The sequence below is a fragment of the Physeter macrocephalus genome, chromosome 16 (genome assembly GCF_002837175.3).
Source record: "Physeter macrocephalus isolate SW-GA chromosome 16, ASM283717v5, whole genome shotgun sequence".
Lineage (NCBI taxonomy): Eukaryota > Metazoa > Chordata > Mammalia > Artiodactyla > Physeteridae > Physeter > Physeter macrocephalus.
The window spans coordinates 15,475,155-15,494,558 of NC_041229.1; the positions used below are offsets into that span (position 1 = coordinate 15,475,155).

The following is a 19,404-nucleotide window of genomic DNA, read 5'->3' on the forward strand; positions in this document are numbered from 1 at the left end:
GTGTTGATGGTTGAGATTAAAGATCTTCAAAAACAAACATTTCTCTGAACTTTTGAGGGTCTTTCCTATTGCCAGATTCTAATTGGGGTGATCAAGTGTGACAGAATGCTTACAAGTGTGGTGTGCCTCTGTTGTGTGTGAAATAGCCACTCGGAGCAAACAGTCTCACCCTAATGCATTCTTTAACATTTATTTAAATATAACATGTAACTCTATTCCTTACCATGTGTTCACAGTTCCCTTAATGATTCTTGTAATTTAGGACGTTTTGTCTTCAGTAGCTATTCTCTAACACTGAGGTTAGCACAACATCAGAATTAAGCAGGAGAATTTGTTACCAGGAAATGTGACTTTTTGAGGTGGTAAAAACTGGCCCCGCATTTTTTTTTTTTTTTTTTTTGGTAACAGTGATAAATAGAGCCAAATAGAGATAATGACTAAACTTTCAAATCTAGATTGATGTCTTTTTATTTTTAAAATTTATTTCTTTTTTGGCATGTGACTATAGAGAAAGGTTTCTTCTTATATATTTTAGGTTTATTTAGTAACTTTATTTTTTTAGATTTTGTTTTAGTTTAAATCTGGATGGTAAGAATTTTTTTAATTTTCAAAATATTGGCACTTAGTTATTTAAAATATATTAAAAAGCATGATATCACTTTTAAGTGGAATCTTCTTTTTAGTGACTGAGTTGTGACTGAATATTTTGGTATGTTAAACTTTCCCCATAAATCTGACAATTTTATATCTAAGAATCTTCAAAATAAGTGCGAGTCTTTTTTAAAGGAGATATCACTTCTTAATGACATTTTTGCTTGGCTTTGTATCTGTGCTTATGCATAATGGTAATCTTGGGAGCAAAGAGACCTTGTCATCTTAATGTTCGTAATAATCAAAGAACCAAACACAGTGCACATCATACCTACTTTGCTCTTTAGGAAAGCAGATTTCAAAAGTACAGGAAAGATAAAAGATAGATTCTTTGTGGGAATGTAGCTCAAGGCATGAGGAAACAGAATAGTACTTCTCATGGTATTATTATAAAAGATCTGGAGGAGGAAGAAATTGATGTATCACCTAAAGAAATCATTGTGCCTGCACAGGGATATAACTGTCTCATGAGGTCTCGTTTTTAAAAGTATCTGTATCAGAGATGAGGGGTCGGGCTTAATCAAGAACATGAGCTTTGGAGGAAGTTATACCTGGTTTTGAATCAGATCGTTGCAACTATTTGCTTTTTTACTTGGATTTTGGGACTCAGTTTCATGGTCTATAAAAGTCAGATCTGTAATATCTGCCTTAACAGTTGTGAAGATAAAATGAGACAGCACATATACAACCCCAGCACTTTGCTTCCTTCACCTCCATGTTAAATGACAAATGGGTGATCAACTTCTGGCAGGATAGCATGAGCTCTGCTGCCCTGCTCCCCAGTGAAACTGGTGAAAGTGATTAAAAAAACCCCTAAAATCCAGCCATTTAAAGTCTCTGGAAATGGTTCTAAGGGTGAACAGCAACTGAAGAAACATTTATTCAAGAATATCTATGAAAATTTAGTAACAAATACTAGTGTCTGTGGTTTTCAAGCCAGTACTGCTTTCTTCTTCCCCCTAGCCAGCTCAGCAAGGTGGAGATTACACTGAAGATTACTGTAGCCAAGAACACAGGCCTGCCCTCTGGTCCCCTCCTTTCACCTAGACTAATGGCTTTCTTCCCGGAGGAACTGGACATCAGCATTTCTTATCCTGCCCTAGCTACCTATTGCTGTTGCTAAGTCCTGGGTGAGAGCAGTTGAACAGTGGGGACTCCTTCTTCCACCCAGCCCTGACTTGTGGAGTTTGGGTGTGGCATGCTGAGAATACTGGGACCCAGATCACTCTTGCCTTGGGTTATAAGTTGGTGGGTCATCCCAAGAGAGTCAAGCTGGGAGAATTGAGATTGTGTCCACTTTCTCTGCACTGAGCTTAGCTCCTAGAGGGAGAGTGTTACTCAAGGAAAACTTTTCCATTGTCTCCATGCCTAGCTTCAGAGTCCTGGCTCAGAGATTTGCCCAGAGGGAGAAACAGACCATAACACATATAGCTCCTAATTTCTTCCCAAGGGAACTGACTTCATTTGCAATGGAGAATGAAGAAGTTCAAGCCTGAAGGCACTCACAAGAACTGTGGAGGTTGTGGTTACAGGCATTTCAGAGAGATTCGAGCAGGCTAAAGTATAGGCCAGCTAGTTTGCAGGTAAGAACCAGGGAGTAAAACAAGAGCCTTCCTAAGGTCAGAAGAAAAATCAAACACTGATCTCAGAAACTGTTCCTTCAAAGGAACCAGAATTTGATTGGATTGTTTATAGACCAGTTTATGCTCCAGGGCATTGTTGAAAATAATAGAACAACCAGGGACTTCCCTGGTGGTCCAGTGGTTAAGAAGCCACCTTCCAATGCAGGGGATGCAGGTTTGATCCCTGGTTGGGGAACTAAGCTCCCACATGCTGTGGGGCAGCTAAGCCCGCGCACTCTAGAGCCCACGGCCACAACTAGAGAGAAGCCCCGTGTCTCAACTAAGACCCATCGCAGCCAAATAAATAAATATTAAAAAAAAAAAAAAAGATAGAGCAACCAGCCAACAGTTTTTAGATTTTAACAGCTGGGCTTGGTTAAGAAAAGACAGGAAGGGCTTCCCTGGTGGTGCAGTGGTTGAGAGTCTGCCTGCTGATGAAGGGGACACGGGTTTGGGACCTGGTCTGGGAGGATCCCACACGGCACGGGGCAACTGGGCCCGTGAGCCACAACTACTAAGCCTGCGCGTCTGGAGCCTGTGCTCCGCAACAGGAGAGGCTACGACAGTGAGAGGCCCACGCACCGCGATGAGGAGTGGCCCCTGCTCGCCGCAACTGGAGAAAGCCCTCGCACAGAAACGAAGACCCAACACAGCCAAAAATAGATAAATAAAAATAAATAAATTTATTAAAAAAAAGAAAAGACGGGAAGAGAGCCCTGCCCAAACCATGGTGATCCAGTGATCTGAGGGTAATGGTGGATATACCAAGGCTGTGCCTCCCCTGAGGAACAACATTAGAAGCTGATCACTGTGTATGGGGGAATAAACTTCACTAAAACAATCCAGCCAGTCACTAAACAAATAAACAAGCAAATAACAAGAACATGCTCCAGAAGGGTAGAGGTGTACCAGTACCTAGACATGGTACAACATGTTTTCTAAAATGTCTGGTTTCCAACAACAGCAAACTATGAAGCATATAAAGAAACAGGGAAGTATGACCCATACACTGAAAAAAAAGCAGGCCACAGAAACTGCCTGTCAGAGAGGCCACATTTATCAAAAAAAGACTTTAAAGTAGCCATTATGGACATGTTCACAGGCATAAAGGAACTCACAATTAAAGTCATAAAAGAAAATATGATTACAGGGTCACATCAAAGAGAGAATATCAATAAAGAGATGGAAATTTTTTTAAAAAGAATCAAAAGAAATTATGGAATTGAAAAGTAAAATAACTAAAATTAAAAAATTCATCAGAGAGACTTAACTGATTTGAACTGCAGAACAAGAAGTGAATTTGTAGATAGGCATTTTATGCAAGTTGAAGAACAGAGAGAAAAACGAATTAAGAACAATGAATAGAGCCTCAGAGAAATGTGGGTTACAATCGAATGCTCCAACATATTTATAATGGGCGTACCAGAAGAAGAGAGAAAGGAGCAGAAAAAATATGCAAGGAAATAATGACTGTAAACTTCACAAATTTATTGAAAAACAATAACTTACATATCCAGGAAGCTCAATAAAATCCAATCAGGATTAAACACAAAAAGATCCACAAACAGATGCATCATAGTAAGAATAGTGAAAGTCAAAGACAAAATATTGAAAGCATCAAGAGAAAAATGATGCGTCACTTAAAGGGAGTTCTGTAGGTTTAGATAGCAGACTTTTCAGCAGAAACAATGGAGGCCAGAAGGCAATAGGATAACATTTTTAAAGCCCTGAAAGGAAAAAAAAAAAAAACTATTAATCGAAATCCTATACCAGGAAACGTGTATTTCAAAAATGGAGGTGAAATAGACTTTCTCAGGTAATCAGAAACTGAGGGAGGGACTTCACTGGTGGCACAATGGTTAAGAATCTGCCTGCCAATGCAGGGGACATGGGTTTGAGCCCTGGTCTGGGAAGATCCCACATGCTGCAGAGCAGCTAAGCCCGTGCGCCACAGCTACTGAGCCTGCGCTCTAGAGCCCACGAGCCACAACTACTGAACCCATGTGCTGCAACTACTGAAGCCCGTGTGCCCAGCGCCCATTCTCCACAACAAGAGAAGCCACCACAATGAGAAGCCCAAGCAGCGCAATGAAGAGTAGACCCCGCTCGCTGCAACTAAAGAAAGCCTGCTCCCAGCAATGAAAACCCAACGCAGCCAAAAAATAAAGAAAAAAAAAATACTGAGGGAATTTGTTTCTGACAGATACACCTTACAAGAAATACTAAAAGAAGTTCTTCAAGGTAAAAGCAGGTGACCTCAAATGGTAATTTGAGTTCACACAATAAACAAAGGGCACCAATAAATGTCATTATGTAATTATAAAAAGCATAAGAGTTGCATACTTTCTCCTTTTTTCTTTTAACCTGTTTAAAAATAAATTGAATATAAAATACATTGTTAAGGCTATAATGTAATATATGTGTAATATATTTGTCAATAACAGTACAAAGGATATGTGTGTGAGAAAAACTGCATTAGGCTAAGGAAGTCATTACACATGGCACAGAAATAATTATAGCAATGTATTGTTGGATTTGTAACATTAATTGATGTAATTTTATTGCAAAAACACTAAAAAAGGGGGTAAAAGAAATGATGTTATAAAGCAGAAACCCTTCTATATAATCACCTGGTATAAATCAGAAGCTCATTTGGATAAGATAAAATATACATGCTAAACACTAGAGCAGTCACTTAAAAAAAAACCCTCAGAAAATTATAATGTAAAAAATCATTAAAGAAGTTGAAATGCTTCATTAAAAAATATTCACTTAATGCAGAAGAAAGCAGTAATGGTGGTATAGCACAACAAAAAAAGACATAAAATATATGGAAAACAATAAGTAAAACAGCAGGTATAAATCCAACTATTATCAATACTTATATTAAGTGTAAATGGGTGGGATAATTTAATGCAAAGGCAATGATTGTTAGACTGAATAAAAACACATGGTCCAGTGTATGCTGTCTACAAGAAACATACTTTAAATTCAAAGATACAAATAGACTGAAAGTAAAAGGGTGGAAAATTATATATCATGCAAACAGCAATGACAAGAAAGCTCAAATGGCTATGTTGATATCAGACAAAATAGACTTTAAAACACAAAAGCTTTATTTCTACTACTAGAGATAAAGAGGGACATTCTATAATGATAAGAAGGTAATACATTAGGAAACTATAACAGTTATAAACGTGTATCTAATAAAAGAGCACTAAAATGCATAAAACAAAAACTGACAGAAATGAAGGGAGAAATAGACAATGACAATAGTTGGAAGCTTCAATACTCTACTTGCAATAATGGATAGAAAAAGCAGACAGAAGATTAACAGGAAAAATAAGACTTGACCAATACTGTAAACCAACTATACCTAACAGACATCTATAGAACACTCCACCTAACAATAATACTATATATATGCTTATCAGGTAAACACAGGACATTCTCAAGGATAGACCATATACTAGGCCATAAAACAAACCTGCATAAAATTTAAACTTATTCAATTTTAGCAGTAATACAGAATGTTTTACAACCACAGTGGAGTGAAATTAGAAATGAATAGCAGGAAAACTTTGGGGAACTCACAAATGTAAAAATTAAACAATGTATTTTAAAGTAAGCAATGGGTCAAAGAAGAAGTCAAAGGCAAATTCAGAAAGTACTTTGAGATGGATGAAAATAAAGACAACATATCAAAACCTATGGGATGCAACTAAAGGAGTGCTTAGAGGGAAGTTTATAACTGTAGAATGCCTATAATAAGAAAGATCAATTACCTAGTCTTCTACCTTATGACAGTGGAAGAGTAAGAGCAAACCAAACCTAAGATCAAGCTGAAGGAAGGGAATAATGATTATAGCAGAATTTAATGAAATAGAAAATAGAAAAAAATAGAGGAAATCAATGAAACCAAAAGCTAGTTCTTTGAAATGATCAACAAAATTGACAAATCTTTAGTTAGATTGGCCAAGAAAAAAAGAAACACTCAAACACTAGAATCAGAAGTGAAAGAAGAGATATTACTACTGACCCGAAATTAATAACAATTATTATAAATGAATACTTGAACAATTGTACACCAACAAATTGTTTAACCTAGATAAAATGGAAAAATTCTTAGAAAGACACAAACTACTGTAACTGACTCAAGAAGAAATAGACAATCTGAATAGACCTATATCAAGTGAAGAAATAGAAGCAGGAATCAAAAGACCACCCATAAAGAAAGTCCAAGTTTGGAGGGCATCATTGCTGAACTCTACCAAATATTTAGAAAAGAGTTAACAGCAAATGTTCATGAACTCTAATAAAAGTAGAAGAGGGCGTACTTGATACATACATATATATATATATATATATATATATATATATATATGCTTGGTATATACTTGATACCAATACCAGACAAAGACTTCACAAGGAAAAGAAAAAAACACTACAGACCAGTATCTCTTATGACTATGGATGCAAAAATATTCAACCAAATACTTACAAATGAAATCCAGCAACATATAAAAAGAATTTTACACTGTGATCAAGTGGAATTTATCCACGTGCAAGAAATGCAAGGTTGGTTCACCATATCAAAATTCATGAATGTAATACATCATATCAATAAAAGAAAATACAAGATAACATATCCTCTCCCACGCACCTATGGTCAATTAATCTATGACAAAGCAGGCAAGCATGTACAATGGAGAAAAGAAGTGGGCCTGGGAAAACTGGACAGCTACATGTAAAAGGATGAAATTAGAACATTCTCTAACACCATACACAAAAATAAACTCAAAATGGAACAAAGACCTAAATATAAGGTCGGACACTATAAAACTCTTAGGGGAAAACATAGGCAGAACACTCTTTGACATGAATCACAGCAGTATCTTTTTTGATCCATCTCCTAGAGTAATGAAAATAAAAACAAAAATAAACAAATGGGACCTAGTTAAACTTAGCTTCTGCACAGCAAAGGAAACCATTAACAAACGAAAAGACAACCTACAGAATGTGAGAAAATGTTTGCAAACGAAGCAACTGACAGTGGATTAATCTCCAAAATATACAAACAGCTCATGCAGCTCTATGTCAAAAAAACAAACAACCCAATCAAAAAATGGGCAGAAGACCTGAAAAGATGTTTCTCCAAAGAAGACTTACAGATGGCCAAAAAGCACATGAAAAGATGCTCAACATCACTAATTATCAGAGAAATGCAAATTAAAACTACAATGAGGTATCACCTCGCACTGGTCAGAATGGCCATCATCAAAAAGTCTACAAACAATAAATGCTGGAGGGGGTGTGGAGAAAGAGGAACCCTCCTGCACTGCTGGTGGGAATGTAAATTGGTACAAATTGGTACAAGCACCATGGAGAACAGTATGGAGGTTCCTTAAAAATCTAAAAATAGAACTACTATATGACCCAGCAGTCCCACTCCTGGGCATATATCCAGAGAAAACTGTAATCCGAAAGGATACATGCACCCCAGTGTTTATTGCAGCACTGTTTACAATAGCCAAGACATGGAAGCAACCTAAATGTCCATCAACAGAGGAATGGATAAAGAAGATGTGGTACATATTTACTCTGGAATATTACTCAGCCATAAGAAAGAATGAAATAATGCCATTTGCAGCAACAAGGGTGATGTAGAAATTATCATACTAAATGAAGTAACTCAGACAGAGAAAGACAAATATCATATGATATCACTCATATGTGGCATCTAATTTAAAAAAATGATACAAATGAACTTATTTACAAAACAGAAACAGACTTAGAGATATCAAAAACAAACTTATGGTTACCAAAGGGGAAACGGGGGAGGGATAAATTAGGAGCTTGGGATGAACATACACACAATACTACATATAAGATAGATAACTAATAAGGACTAACCGTATAGCACAGGGACCTCTACTCAATATTCGGTGATAATCTATATGAGAAAAGAATCTAAAAAAGAATGAATATATGTATATGTATAACTGAATCACTTTGCTGTACACGTGAAACTAACACAGCATTGTAAATCAACTATATATAGTCTAATACATTTAAAATTTAAAAAGATAACATGATCATCTCAATATATGAAGAAACAGTGCTTGACAGAATCCACTCTTTCATGATAAAAATATTCAACAAACTAGGAATAGAAGGGAACTTCTTTAATCTGATAAAGGATGTCTGAAAACTCACAACTAACATCACACTTAGTGGTGAATGACTAGATGATTTCCCCCACAGATCAGGAAGAAGACAAACATTTCATCTCTCTCCACTTCTATTTAAACATCGTACTAGAGGTTCTAGCCACAGCAATTAGGCAAGAAAGAGATATAAAAGGCACTAGGTTGGAAAGGGAAAAAGTAAAACAGTTTATTCACAGATAATGTGATCTTGTATATGGAAAATCCTAACAAATCCACTAAAAAACTGTAAGAACTATATAAGAGTTTAGCAAGGTTGCAGGATGCAAGAGTAATATGTTCAATTGTATTCCCATATCCTTACAGTGAACAATCTGAGAATGAAAGAAATAAGACAGTTCAGATTACAATAGCATTAATAAGAATAACATTCTTACGAATGCATTTAACAAAAGAAGTGCAAATCTTATACTCTGAAAAGTACAAAAAAGTATAAAACAATTTTGAAAGATATTTAAGACAATCTAAATGATTGGAAAAACATCCCATGTTCATTGACTGTAAAAGTTAACATTGTTAAGATGACAGTGCTGTTCAAATTGATGTATAGATTCAACGCAGTCCCCATCAGAATCTAAGCTGACATTTTTGTAGAAATTGATATCCTGATTCCAAATTTATGTAGAATTACAAAGGACCCAGAATAGCCAAAACAATCTTGAAAAAGAAGAAAGCAGATTGGAGTAATGCAGCCACAAGTCAAGGAAAACTGACAGTGACCAGAAGCTAGAAGAGGTGTAGAAAATATTCTTCCCTTGAACCTCTAGGTAGAGTGAGTCCCTGCTGATAACTTGATTTTGGATTTCTTGCTTCCAAAACTGTGAGTGAATAAACTATAGTTGTTTTAAGCTACCTATTTTGTGGTAATTTGTTTCAGCACCCTAAGGGAACTAATACAGATGGGGACAGGATTTTGGCATAATCTCAGAATATCTCCCCATAAAATATTAATGATTTACAAAGGTCATCAGTTATCAGGTAGAGGAATTGGCATACCCCAACATGATCAGGTGATTAATATGAATGTCATGGGGGAAGCAACCTAAATGTCCATCAACAGAGGAATGGATAAAGAAGATGTGGTACATATTTACTCTGGAATATTACTCAGCCATAAGAAAGAATGAAATAATGCCATTTGCAGCAACAAGGGTGATGTAGAAATTATCATACTAAATGAAGTAACTCAGACAGAGAAAGACAAATATCATATGATATCACTCATATGTGGCATCTAATTTAAAAAAATGATACAAATGAACTTATTTACAAAACAGAAACAGACTTAGAGATATCAAAAACAAACTTATGGTTACCAAAGGGGAAACGGGGGAGGGATAAATTAGGAGCTTGGGATGAACATACACACAATACTACATATAAGATAGATAACTAATAAGGACTAACCGTATAGCACAGGGACCTCTACTCAATATTCGGTGATAATCTATATGAGAAAAGAATCTAAAAAAGAATGAATATATGTATATGTATAACTGAATCACTTTGCTGTACACGTGAAACTAACACAGCATTGTAAATCAACTATATATAGTCTAATACATTTAAAATTTAAAAAGATAACATGATCATCTCAATATATGAAGAAACAGTGCTTGACAGAATCCACTCTTTCATGATAAAAATATTCAACAAACTAGGAATAGAAGGGAACTTCTTTAATCTGATAAAGGATGTCTGAAAACTCACAACTAACATCACACTTAGTGGTGAATGACTAGATGATTTCCCCCACAGATCAGGAAGAAGACAAACATTTCATCTCTCTCCACTTCTATTTAAACATCGTACTAGAGGTTCTAGCCACAGCAATTAGGCAAGAAAGAGATATAAAAGGCACTAGGTTGGAAAGGGAAAAAGTAAAACAGTTTATTCACAGATAATGTGATCTTGTATATGGAAAATCCTAACAAATCCACTAAAAAACTGTAAGAACTATATAAGAGTTTAGCAAGGTTGCAGGATGCAAGAGTAATATGTTCAATTGTATTCCCATATCCTTACAGTGAACAATCTGAGAATGAAAGAAATAAGACAGTTCAGATTACAATAGCATTAATAAGAATAACATTCTTACGAATGCATTTAACAAAAGAAGTGCAAATCTTATACTCTGAAAAGTACAAAAAAGTATAAAACAATTTTGAAAGATATTTAAGACAATCTAAATGATTGGAAAAACATCCCATGTTCATTGACTGTAAAAGTTAACATTGTTAAGATGACAGTGCTGTTCAAATTGATGTATAGATTCAACGCAGTCCCCATCAGAATCTAAGCTGACATTTTTGTAGAAATTGATATCCTGATTCCAAATTTATGTAGAATTACAAAGGACCCAGAATAGCCAAAACAATCTTGAAAAAGAAGAAAGCAGATTGGAGTAATGCAGCCACAAGTCAAGGAAAACTGACAGTGACCAGAAGCTAGAAGAGGTGTAGAAAATATTCTTCCCTTGAACCTCTAGGTAGAGTGAGTCCCTGCTGATAACTTGATTTTGGATTTCTTGCTTCCAAAACTGTGAGTGAATAAACTATAGTTGTTTTAAGCTACCTATTTTGTGGTAATTTGTTTCAGCACCCTAAGGGAGCTAATACAGATGGGGACAGGATTTTGGCATAATCTCAGAATATCTCCCCATAAAATATTAATGATTTACAAAGGTCATCAGTTATTAGGTAGAGGAATTGGCATACCCCAACATGATCAGGTGATTAATATGAATGTCATGGGTGGTGAAGGCTTTAAAGAAGTAGTGTAAGAACTGTATCTTTGGATACTTTATGGAATTAACTGGGGGAGCAAGCTATTTCAGAAATGCTGTAGCATGTTCAAAAGATTTCAAGAGGAGAGAGAACGTAGCATATTTCATATTCATTAAGTTGTTTAGTATGGTTTTAATATAGGCAATGTATGAGAAAATGGCCACAAATAAGGCTGGTTTGATAGGAAAGGCTCCATAGTAAAGAGCTTTGTAAGACTTTTCTGACTTGGCCAAACCCCCTATCACACCCTCTCATTGTACTGTATCCTTTCTTGGCAGTACTGATATCAGTTCTGGTTTTACATTTTTTTCTGTAATTATGTAGTGGATTCTCTCTCCCACCAGGCACCAAACTCCACAAGTTTAGGGGCCACGTCTATTTTTGCTCACCATTTAACTCCATGGCTTCTCTTGCTCTCCAGTTCATACTGTTGGACTCAAATATTACTGGGGGAAATGATCAGTAACTACTGAAAGAGTAAGTGAAGAATGAATGAACCAACCATGTAAAAGAATTGAATTTTATCTTGAATCATTGCCATATAAGGAAGAATTGGGATGGAACATTCCAAGACCAGTTAGGAGACTGTACAGTAATACTTAAGAATGATGACGTATTGAAGTAAGGTAGTGACTTCATCTTTTTTATTTTAACTTCACAGTAATCTTGTAACAGATATTTTTGCCATCATCTTACAGACAAAGAAACTGGAGTTCAGGAACACTAAATAATTTGCCAAAGTCCTATAACTAATCAGTAACAGAGCTGAGGATTACCTGACTCCAGAGTATATGTTCTTTCCCATTCACCAGATTGAAGAATCTGTCCTTCCATATAGAATGACTTCAATAACGTGTTTCTGGGAGGATCTTTGATTATAACTATAAACCAAATTTCTGTTATGAAAATAGGTCATAGACATAGCAGCAAAACAATCTTAACATGAAGTCTTTTTTACCCTCTTGTTATAAGTCCCCATTTAAAAAGAGGGTGAGACAGATTTTCTTAGATGGGTATTATTACTGTGAGATTTAGGCATAGGCAATAGCTTGTTTGCAGAGCTAGTATGTATAAATTAGTAGCATTTCCTCTACTTATATATATAACAACTTCACCTTTTCTCCTCAAGGCTTTTTATTTTATCATTGTTTATGTAAAAGAAGTAGGCAGTATTCCTGAAATTTTAGATTAATTAAGCATATCAAAGGTTACTAAACTATTGGGAAGTACAGTGCTAGGTAAAGGAGTAAATGCGTAAGAGGGTAGTAAGATGATTTTTAGATTTCTGATCCTGTTTTTGACAGTAGTAGTGTCATTTATTGAGATAAAGAATACCAGGGTTAAAAACAGATCAGATGGGACTTCCCTGGTGGCCCAGGGGTTAGGAATCCGCCTGCCAATGCAGGGGACACAGGTTCGAGCCCTAGTCCGGGAGGATCCCACATGCCGCGGAGCAGCTAAGCCCAAGTGCCACAACTACTGAGCCTGTGCTCTAGAGCCTGTGAGCCACAACTACTGAGCTTGCGTGCTACAGCTACTGAAGCCCACGCACCTAGAGCCCGTGCTCCGCAACAAGAGAAGCCACTGCAATGAGAAGCCCATGCACCATAACGAAGACCCAACACAGCCAAAAATAAATAAATTAAATAAATTTTTAAAAAAAACAGATCAAATGAAGTGTGTTGTTTTAGACATATTTAGTTTGAGGCACCAGTTAGGTGAAAGTTGTCCATCAAGTAATTAGATATAGAAATCTGGAAATCAGGGATAAGATAGAGCCTAGGGATATTGTTTCCATCAGCAGATAGATGGTAGTTGGTCATCAGTATGTTTAAGGATGAAAGAATAGGTTTAAGGATGAAACCCTTCTTACCATCAGTATTTAAGTTGAAAATGAGGCCATAAAATATGAAAAGCCACTGTCGATGAAATGAATGTGGTGTTATAAAAACCAAGGAAAACAGGAATTTCAAAAAGGAGCAGTATTAAATGCTGTAGAAAAGTCAAATATGATAAGGAATGCAAGGTAACGTCTGGCTTTGAGACAAAGATGTTCTCAGTATTCTTAAAGAGAGCTGTTTCACTAGTGTAATAAGAATAGAAATCAGAATGTAATGGGGTGAGGTATGAGTGCATAAATGTTATATAATATAATAAATGAATTCTAAAATATGTACAGATGTGGCAATTGAAAATAAGATAAATAAAGGTGATGGTGGGACTTCCCTGGGGGCGCAGAGGTTAAGACTCCACGCTCCCAATGCAGGGGGCCTGGGTTCCATCCCTAGTCAAGGAACTAGATCCCACATACGTGCCGCAACTAAGAGTTTGCATGCCGCAACTAAGGAGCCTGCCTGTCTCAACTAAGGAGCCGGTGAGCCACAACCAAGGAGCCTGTCAGCTGCAGCTAAGGGGCACACGTGCCACAACTAAGGAGCCAGCATGCTGCAACCATGGAGCCCACCTGCTGCAACTAAGGCCTGGCACAACCAAATAAATAATAAAATAAATATATTTTTTTTAAAAAGTGATGGTAACAGAGTTAAGAATATCTTCTCTCCAAAGAACAAATATAAAACTAGACAAAACTGTTAGAAACACCCATTTAGGGCTCTGAAAATGAACCAGTAGCAAACATCAAATTGAGAAGCTTAATTCATGACAATCTTTTGAACTTGTGGTAGGAATAGTGGGAGTCTTTGGCTTTCTTGCCTGAGCCCCTACATCCTGCACCTCTTCCCCAGGGGGAAACATAATGTAATCCAAGGCTGGGCTGGCCTTAAAACTAGCCTCTTTGTTGCCAGAGGCAGCTGACTTGATTTGGAATGAAAGACAAAAAAAACATGCCCAGTTGTGTTGTCATCAGTAAAAATAGTAATTTTGGTAGGAAATGAATGTAGAAGGCTAAAAGCCTTGCTAGCTAGAGGTTGTGGTCTTGCTCGAGGTGAGCAGCAGAATGACTGACAAGCCAGAAATCTAGTAGGGAGACCTTGTTAATTAGAGAACCACAACAGGGTAAGATAAGTTCTCCATCTCTGGCTTACTGGGGGACTGGCATCTATTAGGAAGTTCTGAGACAGCCCAGCAAAGTTTAAAGCTGAGGCTGACTTTGAAACTTTCTAAACTTTGAGTGGACTCCTGAATCCACCAATAGATTTGTCCATGGCTTGACTACTAAGTGATGTAGACATAGGGATGACCTCAAGGAAGCCATGCTAAAAAATAAAAATAAAAAGAAGAATTTTTTTTAAAATTAGCAAAAATATCAATGGCTACATACCACAGGGAAACAGATGCTCAAATTATTTCTAAGAGGGTTACTAACAAAACAGAACAAAACAAAACAAAGAAGAGCAGCACCAACAGCAGTCCTCAGGGGAGAGAAATAATAATCCACAATTGGTTAAATATATTATCTATAATACCCAGCTTTGTAAAAAACACTTTGAGGGGAGTGGGAATTGATTGAAGGCAGTAAAAAAGTACAAACTTCCAGGTATAGGTAAGTAGCAGAGGTGTAATGTACAACATGATAAATATAATGAACATAGCTGTATGGTGTATATGAAAGCTGTTCAGAGAGTAAATCCTAAGAGTTCTCATCACAAGAAAAAAGATTTTTTCTAATTCTTTTATTTTATATCTATAGAAGATGATGGATGTTCATTAAAATTATTGTGGTAATCATTTCATGATGTATGTAAGTCAAATCATTATACTGTATACCTTAAACTTATACAGTGCTGTATGTCAATTATATCTCAATAAAACTGGAAGAAAAACAAAAACAAAAACCCGGGAACATGTGATCCAAAACCAGGAGGAAAAGTAGTCAATAGAAACTTTCTCTGAGTGAGTCTAGATGTTGTTTTTAGCAAAAACTTCTGGCAATTATTATAAATTTGTTCAAACAAAAGAAATCATGTCTAAGTAGCTAACAGAAAATATGATAACAATGACTTAACAAATAAGGAATCTCAATAAGGAAATAGAAACTATAAAAAAGAACAAAATGGAAATTCCAGAGTTGAAAAGCACAATAACTGAGATGAAAAATTCACTAAATGAGTTCAAGGGCAGATTTGAGGTGGCAGGAAAAAAAAACAAAAAACACCAGTAAACCTGAAGATTATTTTTATCAATAGAAATGATCCAATCTGAAGAACAGAGAGAAGACCATTGAAGAAAAATAATCAAAGCCTTACAGACCTATGGAACAAGGTTAAGTATACCAACATATTTATAATGGGAGTTCCAGAAGGAAAGGAGAGGGAGAAAGGGACAGAAAAAAATACTGGAAGAAATAATGGCCAAGGACTTCTAAAATGTATTAATAAAACATCGATTTATGGTATCAAGAAGCTCATTGAATCTCAAGTAGGATAATTACAAAGAGATCTGCATCTACACACATCATTGTCAATTTGCTAAAAGAAAAAGAGAATCTTGACGCAGCAAGAGAAAAATGACTCACCACATACAGGGTAACAACAATATGATTTATAGCTGGGTTCTCATCAGAAAAAAATGGAAGCAGTGGATTGACATGTTTAAAATGCTGAAATTAAAAAAAAAAGCTGTGAACCATAAATTTTGTATCTAGTAAAACTATCCTTTAAAAGGAAGGCAAAATAAAGTCATTCCCAAATAACTAAAGACTGAGAGAGTTTCTTATATAGGCAGACCTGCTTGCTATATAAGCCATTCTAAAGGAAATGCTCAGGCTGAAAGGAAGTGACACCAAATGGTAACTCATGTCCATAGGAGGAAATGAAGAAAATCAGAAGAGATGAATGTATAGGAAATAAAAGAGTATACAAATATACTTTTCCCCCTTTTATTCTCTTAATTTCTTTAAAAGACATAAAATGACTTAACAAAGTAACTATAACACTCCATTTCTGGATTTCTATCAGAGATTGATGTAAAGTATCTAAAGGAAGGTTGAGGAAATGGAGTTATATTGGAATAATGTTGCTATATTTTACCTGAATCAAGTCAGCATTAATTTGAAGTAGATTGTGATAAATTAAGATGCATATTATAATCCCTAGAGCAACTACTGAGATAAAAATCAGCACCCTACTTTGAAGGCCAGTGGTATAAATAACTCTTGAGGAAGTTGGCTATAATGGGAAGGAATGAGAGAGTTGGTAAATTCTGGGGCATTGTTTGCATGTGTTTTTTCTTTTTTTATATATTTGACTTAAACCTATAGTTTATGTTGAGGGGAAAGAAGAGTGGAACCAGAGGAAATGTAGGTGGAAGGGAGAGAGTGAAATTTAATGGAGGATTCTTCAAGGAGATACAAGGGGATACGTTTTAGTGCATCGGTGAGGGATTCGTTTTGTGTGAGAAGAGAAGAAGTGCGTAGAGATAGAGTTGAAGGCTAGTAAATTTGCTGAAGTATTTGTGTGAGACTGATGTCTGGGGGATTAAGGTTTAGAATCTGAGTACCTAATAACTAATTTCTGAGAAGTAAGAAAACCATCTGTATGCTGAGATGTGAGATCTTGGAATAGCAACTAAAGGAAATGAAGCAGGTAGAGGACAGGAGACAAGTCGAAGGACTGATAGGCAGTGTGGACGGGCTGGCAGTTGTTGATCTTAACTTTGTTGTGGCTTGTTTTATGGGTTGTTTGTTAGCAGTTCGTGGCAGCTGAGATATAGGAGTGAAGAACAGAGACCGTTGGTTTGATCCAGAGTTTTGCTAGGTTATTTGAAGTGATGAATAATGATTCTTGGAAGTTTCTGCTGTAGGTGTAAATATTATTAGCTAGGAACTTTATCCCAGTGTCTGGCTAATTAAGACACAAAAACTGCTTTGGATAGTAGTTGGCTGCTAATTCCAAACTCAGTTTCGGATTTGCTGAAAGAGTTGTAGCAGTCTTAACTTTAGTGGCAGTCACACCATGTCTGGAATATTATTTTCAGTTTTGAGTACTATATTGTACAAAGGACATCATCAACAGGCCTGTGATAAAGATGGGGAGCTCTATTTGCAGCTGTTGGAATAAGGAGTAGGTTAGAGAAGTCTTGATGGAGGAAGTAAAGGTTGAACAGAGTTTTCAAGTATGAGAAGTTTGCTGAGTGGAAATGACCTTTCCAGAGGGATAACATATGTAAAGACTAAAGCATGAAACAACTTTGTGTATTCACAGGACTAGAACTAGTTTCTTAGAGGGTTAAGCGATAGGCTGGTGGTTTTCAGATTATTCTGGAAGTTCTAAGGGTTCTTTGGAAATGTCTAAGATGCCATCTCTGAGGAGGAAGATATGTGAGGCAGGGCTAAAGAGTCATGCTTTCCTCACAAATGCATTCAGCCAACCCACACTTTTCCCTCACATTCAACAGGAGCATCTCTGCTTTTATACCCAATATGCCTGTTGGATTTCCACATAAGAGTTCATTTAAATAAATAAGTCTGTGGCCACTAAAAGTTTCTTCCACTATGAGATGATCGTGAGCAATGGGAGGGCTTTAAGCAAGGGCCAGAACACAGTCCGACTTGTTTAAGAAAGGGTATTTTGTTGGCAATATTTGGCAATACATTTGAGAGGAATGAGTCTGGGAGAGCACTTAGGAGGTTACTGCAGTAAAACAGATGAGGGCTGAGAATTGTCTGATGAGTAGTGGCCCTGGGGTTGGAGAAATGGATTGTGGATATAGTTAAAGCGGCATTGTTAGTGGTTAAGAATACAGATAGTAGAGTCAGACTGCTGTGATTCAAATCCTAATTCCTCCACCTACTGCCTTTGTAATTGTGGGGAAACTTTTAAATCTCACTGCCTCAGTGTTCTCCTCTTTTAAAATGAAGATAATAGTAATAATAGTAGTAATAAGGATGATGATGAAGACACCACTTATCTCAAAGGGTTGTTGTGAGGATTATGTGAGTGTAAAGTGCTTAGTCAGTGTAAAGATTGTACAACTTGTCCATAGCAGCATTATGTACCAGGCAATATTCTAAACGTTTTTATTTTTTAAAAAACTTAAAAAAAACTGAGGTATAATTAACATGACATAAAGTCATGTGCAGTAGAAGATGAGAAATAGTTGGCAAAGAAATTCAGGCCGCTAACAATAAAGTAATTAATGTGTGGGTCATTGGGCTTAGGCTGAAAGGGGTATAGGGCAAATGAGACCAGGATGAATGATCTTAAATAGGAGGAATTTTAAAAGCTAGAGATCTAGATGAAGTTGAAAAGCAAGTGTGTTGGGCATAAGAGGATCAAAGAGATAAAAGTCTGAAAGTGCACCCAATGTTGTAGCCACTGTGTGCATTTGAAATGTAGATAGTGCAACTGAGGAACTGAATTTTGAATTGAATTGAATTTACATTTACATTTAAAAACTGAAGCAGTTTTAGGACAACTGAGAGAGTTAGCCAACTACAAAGTTGAACACAGCTCCCAACAGCACCCTCATTCCTGGCACCAACTGCAAGTTCAGGAATTCCCCAATACCACCCTCACCTTTGATAATTTGCTAAAAGTACTCACAGAATTCACTGAAAGCTATTATACTCACAGTTACAGTTTATTACAAGGAAAGGATACAGATTAAAATCACCTAAGGGAAGAAGCACAGAGTCCATGAGAAGTACCAGACATGGAGCTTTTGTTTTCCACTCCCCGTGGAATGTCTTACTCTCCTGGTGTTGATGTGTGACAGTATGCACAGAGTATTGCCCATAGGGAAGCTCACCTGAGCCTCTGTGTTCAGAGTTTTTATTTTACATAGGCATGAATGATTGATTGATTGAATGCCCACATGGTTGATTTCTGTCTCCAGGACAAGTGATACTACATGACCCAAAGCTCCCACCCTAAGTCACATTGGTGGTCTTCTAGTGTGGCCAGCCTCCATCCTAAGACTATGTGGGTATGGCCAGTCCCATGGTAAATCATATTGTTAGACTATCTGGTATGACCAGGCAAAGACACTCCCATCAAGCATAACATTCCAAAGGCCCAGAGATGACCTCCTGGAAGCCAAGGAGTAAGGCCAGACCTTCACTTTGAGCAAGGCCAGTTCTTTACTACACACAGTGTAAAACATTTTTCCATAAAACCCAACTCTTATTTTGGTAAAATTACATTTCACCTTGACTATAGA

The 19,404-nt window shown here is 36.6% G+C and overlaps 1 protein-coding gene across 8 annotated transcripts in view; it reads left to right on the forward strand.

The window, feature by feature from the left end:
• Positions 1–19,404, forward strand: part of SIK3 (SIK family kinase 3) — a 256,319-nt gene that overhangs the window by 143,349 nt on the left and 93,566 nt on the right. The window lies entirely within an intron of this gene.